This window comes from Aethalodelphis obliquidens, unplaced genomic scaffold (assembly GCF_003676395.1).
Source record: "Aethalodelphis obliquidens isolate GAN/ISIS:26980383/991018 unplaced genomic scaffold, ASM367639v1 scaffold1, whole genome shotgun sequence".
NCBI classification, from domain to species: domain Eukaryota; kingdom Metazoa; phylum Chordata; class Mammalia; order Artiodactyla; family Delphinidae; genus Aethalodelphis; species Aethalodelphis obliquidens.
The window spans coordinates 19392788-19416861 of NW_020837945.1; positions in this window are offsets into that span (position 1 = coordinate 19392788).

Sequence of the window (24074 nt, forward strand, 5' to 3'; positions counted from 1 at the left end):
TGTGTTTAGAAGTGAGAACAAGAAATTGAGTCATATGAAACAGAGGCAAGTCTCAGGTAGAAAATTAACTCAGAGTAGAACCTTGGGAAATGCTTCCTCTTTTGTAAAATTGGACTCAGTAGCTTCTCATTAAGATTGCGGTAAGATTTTGTGTTTCTACAAGAATTCAGCAGTCAATATGTAGTAAATATATTTTATATATGTATTTTTCTACTGTATTAACAAAAGGCTAAATTGACAGTTTACATAATCTTTTACAAGTCCACGTATATTAAAATGCAATATCCATGATTCCACAGAACACAGGAAATGGAATATTTTAGCGGTCATACCACACATACCAATTCTCCAGGTGTGTTATCAAAAACCTGTAAGAAGCATTATTTGGGACCCTCTGCTAGGTCCCGGACCCAGGATTCTGGATGTGAGGTCACAGAATTTGGTATTGTATCCTTGAAATTTGCTAAGAATTTGCTAAAAACGTACAGCTTAAGAGTCTTCACCCCCCACCATGTGATAGATATATTAATTAACTAGATTGTGGTAAATATTACACAGCATATACATATATTAAATCCTCACATTCTACACTTTAAATACGTACATTTTTTGGTCAGTTATACCTCAATAAAGCTGAGAAAAAAGAATTCAGGGTCAGAGCTATAACAGTTCTGGGTCATGTCTCCCAGCAAACCCTTAGACCAAGATAAAAAGAGCAAGGTGATACAATAACCACATATGGGTCACCTATCAGCAGAAGGAGGCTGAAGAGAGTGATAAATGGGCAAACAGAATGCATCTCACAATCAAATTAGACACTTTTAATGATTAGGAACAAAATCTATAGATAAATCAAGCCAGTTACATATGATAACCTAAAATGATAATAGACAGAGCGACAAAAGAATAAATCATTTAACAAGAAAATGAGCCAACTGAAGGCAATCTATTCACTTTGAGTCTGAATGAGAGAGGCAGAGAGAAAAGTTCAGTGTCATAAAATACAAGTAGCATCTAAACGTTAAAGCAGAGGCCACAACATCAGATGTTACAGAGACCTGGGAGGATGAGGAATAAGAAAGAACACACATAGGTATGAACACACACGTCCCCCCCCCGACATATGCCCTTCTCCCACCAATAGTCTCATACTTTGTGTGTTTGAAAGAAATCATCCAAAATATTATTAAAAGAGAAGTCAGTTGTAAAGGTATTTATGGGTGAAGAAGCAGAGGAAGGGATTGTAGACTACACATTTGAGAAATGGGATGGTATAATATTAGCTACAGAAGGTATCAGACTTGAGGGAATATTTTTAGGGTGTGCAGACGTGGGCAGTTTTGTGATCTGATCAAAGGAAACAGACAGAGGAAGATTGAGGATGAGAAATGTGTGTAAAGCTGTCTTTTGGGAGAGTAAGAAAATAAATGGATATTTAAGAAAGAATGGAGGATAAAGGTTAATTTATTCATTATTATGTGGCAGCCCCATAAGACATTGTCAACAGGGCACTAATAGGGGTTGGGTATTGGCTCAGGAAAGTGTGGATCGTGTTTGTTAAGGAGTAGAATGGAGTCACATATAGAACTGAATTTTGGAAGAAAGGATGGAGGGAGGGATATATGTTTATATGTACATATTTGCCTTAGTATGTTTGGAAACTACGAATAATAGAGGAAGGAGGCTGGGAGATAGATGAAGACACACTAAATACATGGCTTGGTGAGTAGGCTGAGTTCTGTAACTCAGGTTAGGATTATTGGTCTTTAACAAGTCCCAAGTTCTAGGGACAGTTGGTGTGACATTGTAAGGCTGAGTCGAGTTGCTCAGTGGTAGAGCAGGCAGGGTCATAGAATGGCTGCTGGAAAATCTGCATTAATATTAACAGCCAACCCTTCCTGAGCATTACTAAGTGGAGGGCACTCTTCTAAGTGAACTGCATAGTTTAACTTATTTATTATTCATATGAGATAGGAGCTATTAATATCTCCATTTTTTTTTTCAGAGGTACAGAGAATTTAAGTAACTAGGCCAAGATTTAACGGCTTGTAAATGGAGAAGCCAGGCGTAGGACCCAAGCTTCTGACTATAGAGATCACACTTTCAACCACAGCATTATTACACCTCCTATATTAGTGAACTCAATGAGTTGCTAAGTGAGAGTCCTACTTTCTCTTAGGCTGCTCTTCAAGGGAAGTTTCAGACCTACAAAGGAGGTCTGGATAAACTTGCCCTTCTCATCATCCAGAGCAGGCCCTATGCTTTCTGCTGGGTAGAGACTCACGTTCCTTTATGCCTCCAACTGCCCATGTTCTCATTTTCTGCCTCATGTTAGCCTGGGCCGGGTACTGGGTATTGGCTCAGGAAAGTGTGAACTGTGTTTGTTAATGAGTAGGATGGAGTCACATAGAGATCTGAATTTGGGAAGAATGAGTCAGTCTCATTCATTTTTTTCCCATAAACCTACAATTACCTCCCAGACTATCATAAGATTACAAAGGCCATTGAAGATGATGGGGATTGTTTCTGTTACCTACTGCTGTGTAAAATACCACATCAAAATTTAATGCCATGAAAAGATGAGCATTATTTCTTATGCTTACGAAATCTTGGAAATTATTGGCTTTCCTTAAGTGATAGAGAGTAATAGTTACTAGTATTTATTGTCATCAACAGGAGCAACAGTAGCACAAATACAAACAATCCACAACCAGGTATTGGAGAACTTATACCTCTTCTATTCCTGGCACCCCAATACCCTCGAGTCAGGGATGTGAAGTGTGGGGATGGTCACAGACTGTTCTAGGTGACTCCAGGAATGTTTCAATGAACTTAGTATAGTATGTAAAAAGAGCGTTGAATCAAACATAAGAAGACTTGGGGACAGTCTTGTTTCCACCATTTGGTAGCTATGCTAACTTGGGCAAATCAAAGTCACTTAGATTCTGAGTCAGTTTCTTAGTATGACCAGTGGGGCAGATACTCACCTCACTGGCTTGTTACAGTGTGGCAGTCACAATCAGATTAATAATGTGTGCAGGGCACTTTGAAAAGGGTAAAACAGTAAGCCACCAATACCTAATATGTATTAGAATCTTTCATACTGTGTTCCTATCTGAAATGTTTTACATGTTATTAAATCGTCTATGAAGTTGGTGGTATTATTCCTATCTTGCTGTTGGGGACCCTGAGGCACAGAGAAGGTCAGTAATTTGTCAAAAAACAGGCAGCTCATAAGTGGCTGAGTGAGGAACCAATGAGAAGGTGCTCAAGGCTGACAGGAACCAAGGAGAGAGGGGCTTGCTCTTGATAGGAAGGGAACTAGAGAAGCCTGTAATAGGTGCTATCATGATGGCACAGAATGAATGGATCCAGTGGAGGCAGGGGCGGGTGTCTGCACGGGGCTGACAGGGAGTACCTGAGTACAGCCTTGCTTGATTATTGGTTCCTGTTCTCTTGGAGGCATTAGATGTGGCAGAGGAAGGCTATTGTGCCTCAGGCTTTATCTCAAGAGGCCACTAATCAGTCCTTCAGTGAACACCACCCCAACTTCTTCCCTCAGGAACTTGAGGCTCTAAGCAAGGGCTTTTTAGTCACTTGGTTTTATACAGAGAAATGAGCTTGGTCCTTAGTGATTTTGTTTGCTACACTAGAATTTACATCTTATTGTTTCTTTCACTCTATGTTTCATTGTGTGAAACAGAAAGAAGATAAAATGTAAGCTTGATAACCTTGGGGATAGCCCAGGCCCTAGATGCTCATCTTCCAAGGCCTGAGTCAGAATCCTTAGCAGAACATTCAGGCAATTTCCTCTCCTCCCTACAGAGAGTGATGATCCCTAGGACTTTGGAGAATGCAAACCTTTCCATGCATAAAATTAATGCTGTAATAAAATTTGACAGTGAAAATCCAGGAAAAAATTCACCCCCAAATTATATGCACCCAGCCTGACAAGTGGATTGACTTGGCAAAAATACTGCTTTCTTACCCTTTGTACATTTATTAGCTCTCTAAATGATACCTATAAAGTAGACTGTGGCCTTGACTTTCCTAACTTTGCCAAGTGCTTATAACTTGAGTTGAAAGTAAAGTCACTGATGAAGGATAAGATACTAATCATTTGCTATTTATTTAGCAAAACATTGCTTCATTTCCTCCTTTAGGGAACCACTGTGCAAAGGAGAGGAAGAGGTGATCTTAAACTTCAAGGGATTCCTAAAAGGGAGACTGTCAGATGAAGAAGAATTCCAAAACCAAAGGAAGGACTAGCTCACAGGAGCCTATCCCTTCAGTGGAAATCCAGAGAAGTTGTAGAGCTGCCCTCCTGAGACCATGTTGTCAAGAGGATCCCAAGAGGGAGTACATGTACATAAGCCAAGGTGGAGAAAGATCCGGGCCACTTTCCCATGTGCCCAGCTAAAGGAGTAAGCCATGAAAAACTACTAGTATACACATACCAGAATCTAACAATGACAGAAGGTTCTAATGAACAGAGATGTGTCACAAAAGTGAAAATCAGTGAGAGTAGAGTGCACAAGGGTGAATGAGTTAAGATATATGTATGGTGGGTACTTAGGGCAAAAATCAAGACAAAAGCTAATATACAGAGCTTGTGTGTGCCTCTCTCTTTGTGGCTGGGTATACGTGGCCTCTTTTGTAATCTATTCTAGAAAGGCTCCCTTAAAGCCAAGGACTACCAGAGTTATCCCTTGATGGATGTTGTCTACAAAAAAGTCATTGGCCTGAACCAAACTAGATGAGTCTGAGAACAGTAGTGGAGGAAGAATGGTCTGGAAATTTCCAAGGGAAGGAAGGAACATATCAACTTTTATATCTGGTCTGGTGACCTGGGATATATAAGAGTGGTCTCTATTGTAGAGTATGTGCAGAGAAGTGCCCACCAAAATAAATAGAAGAAGGACAAGGCTCAGTAGAATGTCTTCTTGTAAGTTTTTAGAATGCCCTCTGCACTTGCTCATTTCTAGCAGAGCTGTTGTTCCTGGGTGACTTTTTAATGGTGAGAGAAAGTAGCTGTTGATGCCACGTGAGCACTCTTGAATTCAAAGACACCCCTGGAATACAAATGGGTATCTTTGGGGTTTCCACTATCAGCTCCAAGGTCTCCCAATCACCAGAATGCCAGGAGCAGCATGAAACCTACCAGATATAAGACTGAAGAAAGCATAGTTTTTGGCTGGGCAAAGAATCATTCCAACACTTACTGTTCATTGCGCTCCATTTGGAGGACAGAGGTGCTTTTTATAAAACAACATTCAAGGAAAGGATAATAATACGTTTTGGGTGAGGAGCTGTGATTCCCCACAAAATACACTGGTCGCAGAGTGGGCATACATTTCAAAATGTAACTCTACTTTTATCTTCCTCATAAAGAATGTGGGGTGAGAAGATATACAGCCAAAGTTCCAGTTTTCTTTTCTTTTCTTTTCTTTTCTTTTTGATTAATTCTGAAGCTAGCTTTGCAAGATTATTTTGAGAAATGAATTGGAATCTGTCACAGGTTAGTGTAATTAATCTGCAAAAATTAAGTTATCCAAACATTTTTTAAAAAGTGGAATGGAATTGTTTAGCGATGAATGTATTTGTTTTTCACCTTAATTACCTTTTAACATTTTATACAAACTTCATATCTAGTTTCTAAGTATCCCTCAGTTTGGGGACACTTATTCAGCTAATTTTAGAGATGCGAATTGTCCGTATTAGAAGTGATGGGCAATGGAGTTTAGAGCTTATTTATGTAGATATTTTTAAATGTCTGTGGTCTTATTGACTAACTGAAAACAAAGATTTTGTTTTATATATATATATATATATGAGTTATCTGAAGACAGTTTGTAAGAGGTGATAAGTTCAAAATGATTTTTTTGTTCCAGCTGTACAGCTTGTAGTCAAGCTTTGGAGATTGCTTGAGGAGAGAAACACTCAAAAATTTGAGACTTCAGATAAAAGCACACATTTTGTTGCCTGAAGCAACAGGGAGAAATCAAGTTGGCTGGTACAATTTTGTCTCATCTTATTTCTTCCTTGATATATAATTGCTCTTTAGTGGTTTATAGTCACTGAAAGTCTTATCTTTCTACATGTAACACATTTCTGTAGAAATTTTAAAATAACAAAATGAACACTGTCAACTGCACTATCTCCCTTCTAAGCTTGGTTACTTGTAAACATTTAGGACAAATTTCTTTTCAGAAAGTTGATTGGCTGACCCCATTTTGAATAACGTAGGACAATCTATTTCATAGAGAAAAAAGATAACTATCTTCTATTTTGAAGCAACTCAACTTTAAAAACACAGGCATCTTTAGCGTTCAAATAATCAAAGTTAAATTCCTTTCAGAACCGTGACATGATAGACCTTTCATTGTGTGTTTTGATTAACTGGCTGATTGATTGATGGGTCTTCTCAACATTGGGCTTTTCTTTTCACAGTTGATTGTGAAAGTGTCTGCAGTAAAAGGACCATGCTGTGTATTTTGTGAATGAATTCAGCTGTCGGTCTTTTATGTGTAGTTTAGACTATAGATCGGTAGGCATTTGGACTTCAAGGCTGTGCTTCAGCTTCTTTATTCTTTTAATGATGTATTTCATATATCTAATACATAAAATATACACTATATCAAATTACAATACAAAGGTTATGTTTCTGAAAAAGCATTAATATTTAAAAGGTATGGCATTATTTAACTATATCATCAATATTTTATTAATGAAGAGTTAATATTCAGTGGTTTAACTATTTCTGCCACTGTATAATAATACTTCTCCAGTTCTGGCTTGTCCAAAAATCTTCCTGCAGTAATGGAGGGAGACATTTTCTATTTGTGACCCCTATATGTTTGAAAAGTTAAAAAAAAATTCCCAATTAAACTTCCCCCAGATTCTAAAACCAGGGTGCTGAATTCAAATTCTGATTCCACATTTTGTCACTGTAGGACCTTGAGTGAGTTTACATAACTGCCCTGTGCTGCATTCCTTCTTCTCTATAACTAGGATCATATTACCTCTTATACTATTATGAAGATTGCATGAGTTATTAGGTACCTGGCATATAATAAGTTATAATTATTACTTTTTATTATTCTTGATAACCCTAATGTAGAGAATTGTCACTCACATCCATAAATTGCTAGGTGAGAAAGGATGTTGGCAACATATTAGAATTCCAGAAGGCCTGTTCTTTCTGAATCTTACTATAAGCACCACTGTAATTAAATCATAAAAATCAAGATATTTCATCAATTTTCACTAAACAAACAGTTACTGATTATCTACCAAGTGTCACACTTTGTATTCTCCTTTAAGGATACAAAGATAAATAAAACAAAATCTCTTCTTCGAATCTTAATAAAATCGGAAGATTCTCAGGCCTTTGAATATTTGTGACCTGCTTTGCACCTAGAGGTATATTCAGAGGCTGGGGTAACTGAATCAGGGTAAGGTGCTGTCCAGATAATCGTCAATGTGATATGTGAAGATCTGTGTGGTCACATCTTTCAAAGACCCCATAGAGCATCATTAAAGATATAAATTTCATAATTGAGTTTTACTGATATTCAGAGAGGATATAGAAGTTGCAATGCCCTTTGCCTTCAACACCCTGCAAACCTGGGGCCCAGGGTGATCTACTGGAGGGCCATGCAATTGCCCCAGACCTACTCGAGACACAGACCTGATTGTGGTGACGTGAATCCACAAACTGGCTTAAAGATGAAGCTATTTAACTCCACCAGGGAATGGGAAGTGTCTTGATAGAATTATAGAGAATTAAAATCACAGAGAGACATTTCTAGTCTAAAGATTAATTATAATACACACTGCTTTTGAAATTAATCCTCTCATTGTATAAATGTCACATAATTGGGGTGTTTGAGTACTCATGGTGATCAGAAGATAGCTGGAGAAGGGCTTTAATGAAAGCCCTTTTAGTTATCCTAAAAAAGACAGAAACTTAAATACTTAGAAAGATACTCAGACAAATGTTAAATTTATGCTATATCATTTTCCATTGTTTTCGTTGGTTGAAATAAATTGAATAAGCAAAAGGCGACACTGTGCTTTAGTGGAGAGAGGGTGGTTTTAAACCAGGCAGACATGGATGGAGCATAGGGTGATGTTGTAAAGGGATGTTGAACCCTAGCCTATGATTCTATATATGTAACCTTGGGTGAGATACTAAATATTTTATTCCTCTAGGACCTCATATGCATAAACCAAAAGCTGGTTTGTGGAGTGGTACTAATGTGTATAAAACAGTTGGCAAGGTGTCTGTGTGTCTGGCATTTCAACAGAGTCTCAATAAAGAGCAGTTATTTGTTTATTTTAGCCACTGTGACAAGCGCATCTAACACTGGACCTGCTCCAACCCCCCTTTTTGGAAAGTATTGTGTTACCTTCCATTCTGGGTTAGGTGACCCTACCTGCTTGCACGTTTTCCCTACTGGACTGTAAATTCTTCCAGGGCAGGAACTGAAACTTTGTCAATACCTAGTAAAGAGTTTGCCTCTTAGAATTTAGTCAGTCAGTTTGGAATGCTGAGTTCCACTCTATGTACCAGAAGGTTCTAGACAATAATAAATTAAGTTCTGCAGAGAACAGAGATCTCCAGTGAATATAATTCTTTACCTGTGATGGACAGAAACAATAGATGGAATATATCTTGATTTAAGTAACAGTTTTCTATTTTGCTTAATAGTAGTATACCTTTGATTTTTTCTGGAAAATCACTTGAATGACAATTATTTAACAAGAGATTATTTTTAACTAATCTAATGTTTATCTGATACAGTGTTATACTTGATAGGTACTGAGTGAAACACACTGAGGAGAGGAGTTTCTTTCAGGCATTATTTTTAGTACAGTGGACCATTAAATATTACATAGTTCATTCTCTTGCCTATAGTAAAGCAACCATGAAAGCTAGCTGTCTTTCTTCCTTCAAACATTGATAAATGATAGAAACTATTTAATGCAGTGAAAATGTCAATTAGCATGGCAAGCCACTCAAAAGTTACAATTAGTAATTTAAATGATCTTGAAAATGGAATAAATTTTCAGAACTAAATGGGGCAAAGCCCCACAAATCAATGTGTTTTTCTCCATAAAAAAAATCAAATTTACAATGAAGAAAAAACGATCATATTTTTAAACTCAGCTACAAAATACAGAGTTGCTAAATTCCTCAAATTCCATAAAATCATGGGTTATTTATTTTACTGTCCCCTTAGTTCATTACACAATAGCAGAACATTTACCAGGACCCCTTAGGAGCTACACTGAGGTTATTGACTATTAGAGGCTGTAAATAGCAGAGGGGCACATTCACAGATTTCATGTCTTTGTTCAGTTACATCTTTATTTTTTGGATTCTTGGCAAAGTACCCATAAAAATGTGCTGAATAGGGGCATGTCTGTAGACTACTGCATTTGCACAGCAAATTGAGTCATGTTTTTTCTTTTCTGTTTTCAAAACAGTGTCATTTAATCAAAAGGAGATCTGAGGGTGGGAGGGAGGGAGACACAAGAGGAAAGAGATATGGGGATATATGTATATGTATAGCTGATTCACTTTCTTATAAAGCAGAAACTAACACACCATTGTAAAGCAATTATACTCCAATAAAGATGTTAAAAAAATAAATAAAATTTAAGAAAAGAGGAGATCTGATTATTGAATGAAACCTAGACATACATTACATATTTATTTATTTTTTTGGTCTCTGTAAAGGTAGTTAAAAGGCAAATTTCTGAATCTCTTGAAATCATGGCACAGTATTATCTGGCCCTATTGAATAGTTTTGTGCTCACTAAAATATAACACTTTTAAAAAGTTGACTTAGGGTCTTCTTTGTTAGGAAAAAGCAAAACAAGTTCATCACAATGAAAAAGCAATAATTAATAACAATATAATGTTTTAAAGTTTATATCGCTATTTTCCAAGAAATATTTGACATTTCCTTATTCATGAAATACTTTCATGGTTTCTCTCCTACCTCACTGGCCACTTAGTGTTGCTCTTGACTTCTAGAATTCTAAGTGGAGCATCTTTTGGGTCCAATGCACTCCTATCTTCTCTGTTCCACTTACATAGCACATTACCAAGTGATCCCACTTAGCCTCAGGGCTTGAATTTCAACAGAGTGATGCAAAAACACATGTTTACAACTCCAATCTCTTTGCTGAGTTTCAGACCCTTATGTTCTTTAGACTAAGGAGCATTAACTGTTGGAAGTTTAATAGGCACACCAAGTTTATTATGTCCAAAACGGAGTTTCTGATCCCTCCTTCAAACCAGCAACTCTGCAGTCTTCCCTATCTTGGTAAAAGATCCACAGGGGTTGTCTTATTGGTAAGGCCGGAAACTTGGGACTTCTCCCTATTTTCTCTCTCTTTCTGACATCTGATTTCCAGTCCATCAAGAAATTGTGTTTATTCTAAACGGACACTTCTCCCCAACAGCTCTGTTCCTGCCCTAGTTTAGGACACCATCATACCTTGCCTGAATAGCGCAATACCTCAGATTATTTTCTCTGCTTTCATTCTTACTCTTCCCCCATCGCTCCATCCCACAACAAAACATCCAGGGAGAGTTTTTCAAAATTTTAGTCAGAACCCCTATTCAAAACCTTCCAAAGCCTCCTCTCTCAGTAACAGTCAAATCTAAAGTCTTTAATCATGACCTGCCAGGCTGCACAGGAGCTGACCCACATCTACCTCACTCACTCATCTCATATCCCTCTCTTTCCTCCATATGCGATCAGCCTCATTCACACTGGCTTTTCCTCACCAGAAATTTTTCTGCAAGGTACAGATAGTAAATATTTTGGGCTTTTTAGGCCATTTGGTCTTTGTTGCAGTTCCTCCATCCTGCCAGTGTAACATACAAGCTACGATGTACAGTATGCAAACAAATGAATGCGCATGGCTGGATTCCAATAAAACTTTACTTTTAGGGAGTGAAACTGAATTTCATTTTTTTTTGTGCGTGTGTGTCATAAAATATTATGTTTTTGTATTTTTTGCAACCACTTAAAATATAAAAACTATTCTTAACTCATGGACTGTAGAAAACCAGCATGGGCTATATTTGGTATATGGAAACTAGTTTGCCAACCCTTGTTCTGATGCTCCTTAGACACAATAAGCTTGGCCTCATCTCAGGGCCTTTGCATTTGCTCTCCCATCTTCTGGACATCTAGATGTTTCTCCCTGATCTTTGCATAGATTTCTCCTTCAGATCATTTATGTCTCTACTCCTACATCATTTCCTTGGAGAGGACTTTCCTGACAACCATTCCCTGCCCTCTCTATGCACTCATCTTGCTTTATATACTTTACAGCACTTATTTCCACTTTGAGTTAAATGATTTAATGGTTTTCTTGTTCAGTGGTCTGTCTTTTCTACAAGAATGTTGGCTTTATATGGACAGGGTCCTTGTCTTTTCCTCTACTTGTTTCCAGCTCCCACTGAAATTATATTTAGTTGCTCAGTGATTGCTGAATGGATGACCTTATAATTGGAGCCATTGCTTTTGCTTAAAAGCACAGACGTTATTGTAGAATGGACTAAGTTTCAAGTTTTAATTCTGTGATTTGTTGGCTTAACGAATCTGTCTGGTTTATCTAAGGTTTGTAAGCTTCAGTTTTTTTTATTTTTCATTAAGAACATATGATTAATAATAATAACACAGAGCTTGACTGAAAGGATAAAGGAGAAGATATGTATAAAGAGCTTAGATCAGTGCCTGCTCTAAACCAGTTATAGACTTTACATGAGTGTGAATTCTTATTCCCTTCATTGGACAATAAACTTTGAGGGCAGAGATTATATATTTCTTGTCTACTAGTATACTCTTGGTTTCTGGCACATGGAAAGGTCAATAAATATTGCTGACTTATGAGTGAATGAAGGAATGAACTCTACAGAAAGTCAGACACTCCAAGTGTGATAGCCTTTTAACATGCAGTGGTGGTATTAATCAAAGTAAATATGTTTCCTTTTGTCAGATAATCATAGGAATTTGATTGCTTTATATCACTGTATTCTAAACACTGGGTTCTTGATGGCCAACTATTAGTTGACCTCTGAACACTATGAGAAACCTGAGATCTGGTAAGTTCAGTAGCTGGTGAGGCAGCTCTTTCTAAATTCTTCTTAGCAAACAAGAACATTTGATTCTAAGGAGTTAGGAGACTCATCAGAATTATTTATTAATCTACAAAAAATGAGACAATATAGCATATCTAATACTATGATCTTCTCAGGTCTTGCAAGAGACTTTGTTTTAGTTTGTGAGGGAACTGCAAAACTCTCTCTACTAAAAGTAAGGATTGGCAAAGCTGCAGTGTATGGAATTGACCCTCCAAAGAGTGCTCATCTTGGTCAGGTCTATAAGTTTAATGGCTCCTGGAATTGCATTCCAAGGGTGTTACATCTAAGAGTCCTCTTTGGGAATTCTGACTCTCTCCATTTGCAGACTTAGACCAACTTTTATTTTCTTAGATTACTCTGAACTTGCTCTTGATTGCCAGTAGTTTTTCTGGTCCACAATCCATGTGATTGTTATGTGATGCAAAAAGATCAATAACCCTTCTGAAGTTTTCATTTTAGCCTAAAATAATTTCCTATATCCTACAATTTTGCCAAGAAGAAAGTTAAAAAGATGTTGTTAAGCTATTAGAACATATAAAGCATGTATTTGAGTCTAATAAATGTGATTGTACATTAATTATTTAAAGTATGTCTTCAGGAAATTTTTGAATCACATGTATTTTTCTCCTTGCACTTGATTTGCAGTGTACACATAGTGCACTGAAAACACCTCAGAAGGAAGAGGACAATTTTGAAATATGTTTTACTTAAAAAAAAAAAAAGGAAAACAACTACTATAACAGAAACAGAAGGACATTACAAATTATATAGGATCTGTATAGTTGGTATTTCAATGTAGTCAAACATTTACTTTGAGCTGTGCTACCTGAAGTTCAATGTGGTCTGCAGAATATTTCAGTTCATTAACAGGGATTTTGTCAACAAATATGTTTTTGAGCTAAACTTTAAGGTAGACAGTAAATTTATCTGCACATTTGCGTTTGATATCTTTGCTTCAAACATTGGTAAATTGTTCTAATCACAGTTTGAAGTGGAGCAATACAATTCATAACCAGATATGGTTTCCTTTCAATCATGAGAAATATATACTATATATATGTTTATTGTGTATATACATAAATACTATATATTTTTCATTTATTTGTATTTATATGTGTTTCTATGTATATTTACATGTTTATGTAATAAGTCTCCACAAGGATGTTCATTTCAAATAACAGAAAAAAAGTCTAACATAGCTTAAGTGGAGTTTATTAACTTATAGAACACGAGGGCCAGGAGAGAACAGTTGCAGGGCTGGTTAGTTCAACTGCTTAGCAATATTACCAAAGGCTCACCTGTCCTCAGAACTTCAGTTTTAACCTCAAGCTTGTTCCCTCGTAATTGTAATTTGGCTGCCACAGCGCCAGCCTTTATTGCGCCTCAGTCTTATTCAGGGAACAGGAAAAATAATTCTTATCAAATACCCTCTTTTTTTTTTCTTTAAATCAAAGGCTTCCTTAAAATATTTCTTCTTTTAATAGAAAAAAATCCCATGTCAATTTGTAGATAAATTATTCTCAAGGATAATGGAATTTCTAATAGAGACTTGATCAGGCTGAGGATAGAGCCACCTCCGTCAGGGCATGACCAAGTAAAGGGCAGAAGTGGTCATTTGATCCACACTGCTGCTCTGCTAGCCGGGAAAATATGGGGGAAAGACTTACAGAGATAGCAAATCACTGCTGATAAAAATACCAACTTCCTGTTACCCACAAGTGCTAACATTTTTAGTTCTTTTATATTTGCTGTGAATTTTTAAGTCAATAAAATCAGGCAAGGTAACAAACTATGATTACCAAAGGGGAAAGTGAGGTGGGGGGGATAAACTAGGAATTTGGGATTAACAGATGCACACTACTGTATGTAAAATAGATAAACAACAAGGACATACTGTAGAGCACAGGGAATTATATTCAATATCTTGTAATAACCAATAATGGAAAAGAATCTGAAAAATAATATATATGTTTATATAACTGAATCACTTTCCTATACACCTGAAACATTGTAAATCAACTATAGTTCTATTAAAAACAAACAAACAATGGGAATTCTCTGGTGGTCCAGTGGTTAGACTCAGCGTTTCCACTGCAGGGAGCCTGGGTTTGATCCCTGGTTGGGGAACTAAGCCGTGGGTGCAGCCCAAACTAACAAACAGACAAACAAACAAGCAAGGTATAGAGTCTATTGATGTAAAATTGTATCTTTCTTTTCGTGATCCTTAAAGAATTTAAAATATAAGCATTTTGAAGCAAAGGAAATCAAAGCAGAGTCCAAATTGTTAAAAATATAGATATTTTAAGTGGATTTATTCTGGTATTTTCTTACAGAGTAAGAGAGTGTGTTATTTCCTTACTACATGAAGAGGAGATGAAGGAGTTAAACAGTGATACAGAAATAGTTTTCAAATTTTACCTTGGTAAGTCTATTAAACATTGTACATTTCAAAATATTCAATGAACTCATATTAAAATGCACGGTTACATGATATATATATATACAAGTATGTATATATTTCATGATGATTGGCCTCAATTAGAAAATCATATTGAAAGTTTTTAAACACTTTATTAGCATCTAATCAATGGTTTACTGGATAAAGAAATTTGTAAACAAAAGAAATCAAAAGCATTGTGTGTTATGTTTTTTCCAATTTATTAAAGGAAAATTATTCTTTGAGGTGACTTGACATTCTTTGAGATTGAATAGAAATAACAACCTGCCTTCCTGGAAACACACCTCTTTATTGTTTCATTGATATATAAGAACATGATTTGGTATCAACGGCTTATTCCCAGGTTTCTACGGTTCTCACACTCAGTTTTATTCATATTCCTTGCTCATTACAGGGAAACATGAACCAGTGAATATGTCCAGAAAAAAGGGATTTGGAACCTAAAACTGAACTGCCAGGAAGGATCACAGAGTAAAAGAGGGATTTTTTTTAAGCCTGAAACAATAGGAAACATAAATGGCATACAGTTACATGTTTCTGTGTAAGACAAAGGAAATTTCTTATCTTTACCTGAGGATGTTTCCTGAGCTGTCAGTCACTTTCAATGGGAGTTCAAATCAAGTCATTTGTTAATGTTGATATTAACTCTGAAAAAAGAAAAAAAGAAAAGAAAAGGAAAGAAAAAGAGTTCACAGCATTATGAAAATTCAAAAACAAGTACAACCACAAAGTTTTAAATTGGTAGTTTGCTTTAAAAGTTTTTCTCCAGTCATAATTTTTCTAATACAAATTAAAACTGGTATTTTGAATTAGGGTGTTGGTCAGTAAATAAAATGAATCTGTACATTAAGTGAATGGTTTTTATAGCTCTTAAGTAAAGTAATTCCAGTGAGAACAGGGGACTCTGATACTTACATTTCTGGGAAATTCTGTAAATGTTGGAAGAACTCTGGGAACAAATGTTGCCTGAGTTTCACTCTGTCTAATGTTAACATCTTTCCATGACGAAACCTGAATGCCCCCAAATTCTCATGTTCTTTGGTGATCACCTTTTCCTTTTTAATGCAACACAGTAACATGTAACACATGACCCAACATGTAACACAGTCTGGGTCATCTTCCTCCTGATGGCAGTAATTCCTTGCCTTTGTGGGACCCTGTCCTTGGCTATAAGTTTGAAAAGCTCAGGGATCCTTACATGTCTAATAAATCCAGCCTAAGTGGCTACTTGTCATCCCTTTTTTAAGATTCCTGTTCTGAACACTCTGGTGATCAGAATTTGCCCTCTCACAATCTTCCCTCTAGGAAATGATCCTCTGTACACTGTTATGTCACATGCAGGGTCAGAACCTCCACTCTCCCTGGTAACATACTCAGAGACATCATTCCTCAAAGCAAAAACCTAAGAAAGCTAAAACTGCCATGTAGCATTCAAAAAGAAACCTGAACTAGCAGAATGGGATTGCAATGCAAAATATTAAAAAGATAAGCAAGAAAAAAATGTTAACAGTTAGCACTGCTCCTTTGGGTGTATCCATTCTCCTTTACAGGGTTCCTGATTTTTTTCTGAATTCCCCTTAACTCCTCCTTTCACTTTTCCAACTCTACTATGCTGTAGTCATGCTTATCTCTTTCAGGAGTTCCTTTCAACTATTTTGTCATTCCTTGCAGTCCAGGCTCCAACTCTCAGACTCAGATAAATAAATGAAATTTTCTATCCCCAAACAAATCCTACTTCCTTTATTCTGTCCCTGAATTCTTGATTCTGGAAAGCATCTGTTCCTTCAATCACTACACATGCTACCCACATGAGAGTATTATGTTGCCTAGGGTCTAAACTAGCAATCTCAAGAGCTGACAAGACTTTTTCCTGGCATTGGTTCAAGACATCCCCATGAATAATGACTATATTACAAGCACCTGATTCATTGTGCTCACCCAGGTGGTTCCTTCTGGTATTAAGGGGGAGACTGTCCCCAAAACAATTTCCAATTTACACCCAAGAAGACAGACATGGCTTGTTACCCCAGCACCGTCTTTTTTAAGTGCAAAATTTAAAGGTGAAAGTATACCTCTTGCAACAAAAAGAAACTACTGGAAACCAAAATAAGCATAGTTGCTCTACACACACTGTTGACAACTACTGATGTGTCTTGTTATGTAGCAACCCCCTTTAGTATATAGAGTGCTGTAGCATCATCTTTTATATAGAGTCACATGAACCTTAACATCAGCAGAGCTTATGTTTGCATTTTCATGTTTTATACTATTGTAACTTGTTTTTTAGAGATATTCTGTTAAAAGAAACAACTGATTTTGCAATAGAAATCTCTAAAGATGGATGGAACTTAGGGGAGGGAAGTAAGCTTCAAAATTTTTTCCAGTCTAAGGATTTTTTTACAAATCTTCTTGAAAATTTCCTTTAGTGACATCAACCAGTTAATTATCATGTATTGCTGAGAACTCACCTTCTAGACCTGGAACTGATCTAGGAGTTGTAAGTGAGATGTTATTTAAATTTAAGACAAGCCTCTGGTATCAAAATGCTTTAGTCATTCTTTCTGAAGATGTCATAATTCCTCATCAACCTGAATGTGCAGTTCAGAAAGTTCTAAATTTAATGGGTTTAAAAGAGAAGCTGATTCACGTTTTTGAAAATTTGATGTCTGAGTGATAGACAACCTGTAGCAACTTTTTGGTAAACAGTGGTATTTTATTTGCTTTCTACAGTGAGAATATGAATATGGTTAGATGGTTGATAAAATATGTTTAAATGTTTCTTGTACGTAGAATTAATCTTATTTATTTAATTAAAATAGTCTCATGCTGGCAAAATTTTAGTTTTTACTGTATTTTAGTAGAATATAAAATCAGACTCAGTTATTTATTTCTCTTTTGAACAAGTATGTCTTTCTTGTTTGCACTAACATTGAGTCATTGCAAAAATACTCTCTCCCACCAGCGATTTGCTATAGTTACACACAATTCTCCTTTAGCATGTCCTGCCTGGCGGAATAAGCGTTCTCTATCCTCATGACAGAATCTATCAAGGGGGCTGTGCTTCATAGCCTTTCCAGTGACAGGGTTTCAAGAAAAATTGCTGATTGAAAATAATGTGCAAACCTACTACTGGGCATTGCTCAGGTAAATCTCTCTTTTTAATGGCTGAGGGTCACTTTGTCTCAGAATAACTGTGCACACATCCACAGAAGTTGGATGGAATCTGGAATATGGAATATGGCTTTCCTCAAATGGTTCCTTTGAGACCTCTCAAGATGTTTTGAAAATATTTTTAAAGAGATCATGACAATGTGATAGTAAATACATTCATGATCATGTCCAAATGCTGAATAACTCATAGAATATTCTATGGTGCTTCACGAGGGCCCTTTAAAAGTTATTCAAAATCATTCTCAGCTGAACTTTGAAAAATGTCACTTGATCTTGACAACACTCAATTATATAGAAAATTATATAGAGGCCTTGGTTTAATAATATATCAATTATATAGAGGCCTTGGTTTAATAATATATCAATGAGTGATTCAACTAGAATTGTTTTTGGTATTTTATTGCTGGAAGTTTTGTCCTTCTGAACAAATAGCTCATTTTTACTTTAAATTGTATGTAATTTAATATTAATATACAAATTTAAATGCATTTGTATATTTCAAGTTCTGTGCCAGAGTGTTTAGAAATTTGGATCTTATGTTTCTTGTCTAATTAGTCATAGAATACTTTTTATAGTTTTGACTTTATCTGAAAAAAACTATAGAGAATTTTAGTTCACTTTTCTAACCTAGAAGATTTGGTACATAAACTACTTGATTTTTTTCATTGTATGGTTGAGGATCTTCTATGGCCTTAGATGGATTTTCACCACAATCACTGGTATATTTGAGATAATGAGCTGAAGCTAAATATGTGCTGATTCCTGGTATTTTGTGGAAGTGTTTTGCTTAGTTCTTAATTTGGTTTTGCTATGCACATGGGTGTGAGTATGTGTGTGTGTGTGTGTGTGTGTGTGTGTGTGAAATAATATAGCACATAGAGGGTTTTGAGTTAATTGAGGGTTTATCCTACAAAAATAAGATAGAATTATTTATAATTTGTAAGAAATACAGAAATATACTATGTCAAGTGAAGAAATTCTTATATTGATCTTTCACAAATGTGATATAAGAAACCATATTTCTTAAGAGATTAAACCATATGGAGTCTATTTACACAGACACATGATTTCAGAAGGTAAACACAGTTGATGATGCCTGTGTGTTTAGGGTAACAATACTTTGAGAAGGTTGTTTTCAAAAGGTTTTTATGTTCCATAGTCCTCAGAAGAGAAAGTGGGATCCTGAGTTGGTGCAACAATCACACATTATTAAACATGTTCCATATAGAGATAAACTTAAGAGATTCTGGGTTTATATATATTAATATCTAACGTCAATAGAATCATAGAATGTTAAAGCTGGAAAGGAATGTAAAGATTATCTAATTAAAATTAGATAATCTCCCCATTTTAAGATCCTTAACTTTGTCACATCTTCAAAGTCTTTTTAGCCAAGAAGGTAATACATTCACAAATTCTGAAGATTGTATTAACTGTGGGAGGCCATTTTTCAGCCTACTACACTCAGTGATGTTTTTCTATGTGTAGAGAAACTCTTGATATGAAAATCAGTAAAATTTCTGTCATGCCAATTTACTGTTCCATTATACAAATTCCCAAGCGAAGAGTGATGGAGGAAGCACTGTTCATGAGATAAAATTTATAAGAACTTAATATATATTAGACATGTAATAAATACACATTGCATGAATAATTGAATATTTTTGGTGGAATCCTTGATTTTTACTTTGAATCAAATGGAAGAACACTAAGGAAAGATTCTTTACCACTCTGACCTAAGTTATGATGACTAACATATGGAGAAAGGCAATGACCAATGCAACCAGATAGAATTTATGCCATTTTATTTTAATCTATAAGACACCAGACATAATGAAAATCTCTGCTCATAGGATTAAAGAAGGAACTCAGAATTTGTGACCCTTGCTTAGGAGATTTTGGGATATAAGCTTAATTTTGTGAGTTACAAATCAATTATACTTCATATTTGTAAATTTATAAGTACTGTTAATAACATTTCTGTATCAATCAATGCAACAAACCTTGAGTAAAGATTTTGATAGGACAACAGAACAGAGTACTTGACAGGTATAGTTAATTGACAATACAGCTAATACCGAAATAATTATCTGGCATAAAAAGATTTGTATATGCTTGTAGCTTCTGAATTTGAAGACTTTGACATGCTACATTTCTAAATTCTTCAACTCCTATTTTCTTCTTGATCTAGAGGTTTTGTTAGAAGAGATATTAACACAACAGGATCTTTGGCTCTTGACACCATGTTGAATTAAAGAAATTAAAAAGATAGCTAAAAATGAAGCTTTAAAGATTTCCCAAAACTTTTCTTAGCTCTAACACGATTTGATGTAGTGTTGTATTTTAGAATGGAAGACCATTCTTATGTCATAAATATTTCTATTTTTTGCCTCCTAATGTTTGGGTTTTTTTGCTAGTGCATTTCTTTAGTAATTCACAAATATTCATGTGTGTTAGATGTCTGCTAACCTGATTCAAAGCATCATTATTTAGATTTACTAAGGCTTGATGCATGACTGCATCTTCTTTAGCAATGCATCTCCACATCACTCTAAGTTTGCTTTACCTTTTGAATTCACGCTTCCTCTATTTGGAGTAAGCATGCTGTAGTTTTCTCTAAAAATGCGATTTATGCTGGAGCAAAGGGAAGTAGATCAGCACTTTGGTGCACACTGAAAATATCACCCCTCTGACTGACTACTAAGATTAATTCCCATCTCTATCAATAAGGAGAAATTGCCAAAGGTGTCACCTTTTTGACCCAACATCACTTGGTGGTCCCAAATGCCACATATTGTCTGCATTTGTTCTAACTTACCTAAACATTAATAGAGATATTTCAAAAAGGGAATATAAAGAAAGTTCAGAAAGTGAGTGCACAGTTGTTTCAACTCTACAGTTACTCTTATTAACCTATTTAAACTGTTTGGGTTCCTTTAAAAAAAAAATCAAGTATTCCCTTCCTATATTTAATATTTATATTCATATTTTACTTTTTTACAAAAAGAATAAAAAGTAGTCTAGAATAAAAGTATTAAGGCAAAAATTGAGACATAAATGGGGTATGGAGATACAAGTATCAGATCCACATCTAAGTATTTTATATGTAATCTCATTTAATCGTCACAAGAATCATTTGAAGTAAGTACTGCTTTTGTCTCCACTTCATAGATGGGAAAACTAAGGCTCAGAGAGCTTAAGTGACCTTCCCAAGGTCATGGAACTGTCAGATGACAGAGTCAGGATTTAAACATAGCTATGACAGGTTCTAAAATCTGTGTTTATAACCACTATACCCTCTTGAAGTACTGCCCCTTTGAAATACATTCAAATAGTGAGTATAGTTATTACCTTGAAATCCAGGCCTCCTGATAACCAAGATAAAATGAGAAAACATGACAAAAAATGTAATTTTCATGATTTATTAAGAGTAAACATGACCTTTCTTCAAGAAAGGGGTGATTTGTTTTGCTACTAAATTCTGTTAGATATTACTTATGTAGGCCTTTATCTATGGGGAAAAAATAATATTCAACAATGTTAACTTATCCTGAAGTATGCTTCATATGGCCTTTTCTTTTTAATTTTCTTACCATTTTTTGGAAAATAGCATAAAAGAAAATGTAATTTAGTAAAATGGCTAGCTAATGAGTATAGTCTGCTGATCATTAAATTTGAATTAAAATTGACCTTGAAAAACCAAAAAGATTAGATGAATAATACTGGATTATCTTTTGAAATATAATTTCCTGGACAAAGCTGCTATAATTTAATTTTAAATTTTTTGAGGAGGGATCACTTTTGATAAGCAGATGCTCTTTGAACTCTACAACCTGCAGGAGGTTCTGTTCATGGGCCTTTATAGAGCAGAGATAACTCACTGGTATTCTCACTAGGTGGGGTGGTAGACCACCCTACCTCGGCACACATATAGCTGTAAGAAATTCTAAGCAGCTTTACATATGCGCTTGAACTTGGTAAAGGCTAGTTTGAAGCATCACGGTCCTGCTCTAGAGACCAAAGCAGGGTGATTATGACTTGATATGTTTAAGTTTAGTTAGCTCCACTGACAAACTTTGACCACAGCCAAACCCCATATTGCTTTTTGAGAATGTTTGTGTTAGTACGAATTGTTTGGTTAAAAACTGTGGGAGGTTATGCTTAGAAATGACAAGCTTATCACAGCAAGCTGTGAGGAGGGTAGGGCCCTGACTGAGCTTATTTTTCTTCACCTCACTCCACCCTTCCTTTTATGTTTCTCCACAAACCCGACTCAACTTCTCTCTTTCTCTCTTCTTCTCTTTGTGTTTCTTCTCAGTTTTCCTCCAGTTATGAGCATCTTGATTCTTTTCTATATTTTATTTCCAAACTCTCAGAGAAAGACCTGTTGGGATAATTTAATCACCAATGTCTCTGTAGGGTTGAGTGTTCATTGAGGGTTACCTTTTTAGCCATTTTCAGGATTGCATTTTTGTATTGGTTTTCTAGGGCTCCTGTTAACAAACTGCTATAAAATTGGAGGCTTAAAACAGCAGAAATTTATCCTCTCACAGTTCTGAAAGCCAGGAGTTCAAAATCAAAGTGTTGGCAGGGCCATCATCCCTCCAAAGATTCTAGAAAAGAATCCTTCCTTTTCCGCTTTCTGATGGCTCCAGTTAGTCCTGGGTTTGTGGCTAGATCATGTCAGTCTTTGCCTCTGTCTTCACATGGCCTTCTCCTCTGGGTCTATGTCTTCTCTCGTCTCTTATAAGGACTCTTGCCATAGAATTTAAGCTCCACTTGGATAATTCTGGATCATCTCATCTCGAGATCTTTAATTATGTCTCTAAAGACCCTATTTCCAAATAAGGTCACATTCAGAGGTTCCAGAAGTTAGGATGTGGACATATCTTTTTGAGGGTGAACATTTTTGATCTCACTACAGCCTTGTATGTCCTTGAGCCAGATGCTCTCCAGTGTCCCATTCACTGGTTTGATAGGACAGGTGTAACCCATGGCCAAAGATGCTAAAGGAAAAGCCAGGGCTAATCCTTATGTGGAAACTGTGGTCAAGGACCAGGAGCTATGACCTTGGCAGGTCCAATATTTGTCTTGCTTAGCACATTGAACATGGATTATGGTAGCTTGAAGTGGGACTTCCAAAATCAATTACTTGCAAGTTTTATAAATAAGTTGGTTCTTAAGTGGTATAGGATTATTTAGTATTCACCATTTGGATTCAGAAAACGATCTGATACCAAGGAAAAAAGTCTAGTTTTACCAAGACTAACAATGCAGTATTCCGTTAGACAAATTGATGCCCTATTCAGATAGACAAATTAGAAAATCAGAGAAGTTTCTTTATGAGACTGTTCTTTTTTCAGATAACAAAGTCATGTAATTGACCCTAAGGAAAGGACATGTTCCTACTTGCCACAACAAGAGGCCAAGTCTTTCACCCATCAAAACTTTGTATCACCTTATTTAGTCATAATTTAAAGTGAAATGGAGACTGAGATAAAAATCTGCCTTTATGACACTTTAGTCAGAAGTGTTCTTTCCTTTCTCTGATTCTGTCAGGGAAATACAGTACACTAGAAAATGATGTTGAACTCATAAAACTGGGTGCAGAGCCAATTTCTATCTACTGACACAAAAGCTGTGAATTGATTGAAGAACACTGAAAATATCTAAACTTCAGGTGAGGTTGAAGCCGAGTCCAGCCTCTGCACTCTGACACCGAATTAATTCTAGGAGACAGAGTTTTGGGTGAAGTAGAAAAGAATAGCTTTACTGCTTTGCCAGGCAAAGGTGTGTGTGTGTGGGGGCGGTCACAGCAGCCTATTGCCCTCAAAACTGTGTGTCTCCACCTGGAGGGGCTAGTGAGGAGATTTATAGTAATGGTTCAAAGAGGGCGTGATCAGCTCCTGGACATTCATCTGATTGGTTGGTGGTGAGGTAAGTGGGAGTCAGCATCATCAACCTTCAGGTTCCAGGCAGTCTGGGGTCCACGTGCTTGTGGGCACCATACTGTTAGTTTCTTCCACCTGATGGGGGTTTCAGTATCAGCAAAACAGCTCAAAGATATTATTATGTGTATCCCTTGAGGGGGAGCCAGGACCCTGCCTCAAGGCTGTACTATTATTTCTTTTAACTTCCCCTCCCTTGTCTCCACATCCCCTCCCTTCCCTGATTAGCGACTGTTTGAACCTGCTCCTTGGAACACAGGGAAGGTCATGGAGGTGGAATGAAGCCTATTTCTTGTAATCAAGAAATGGAGGACACAGAAAGGCTTTT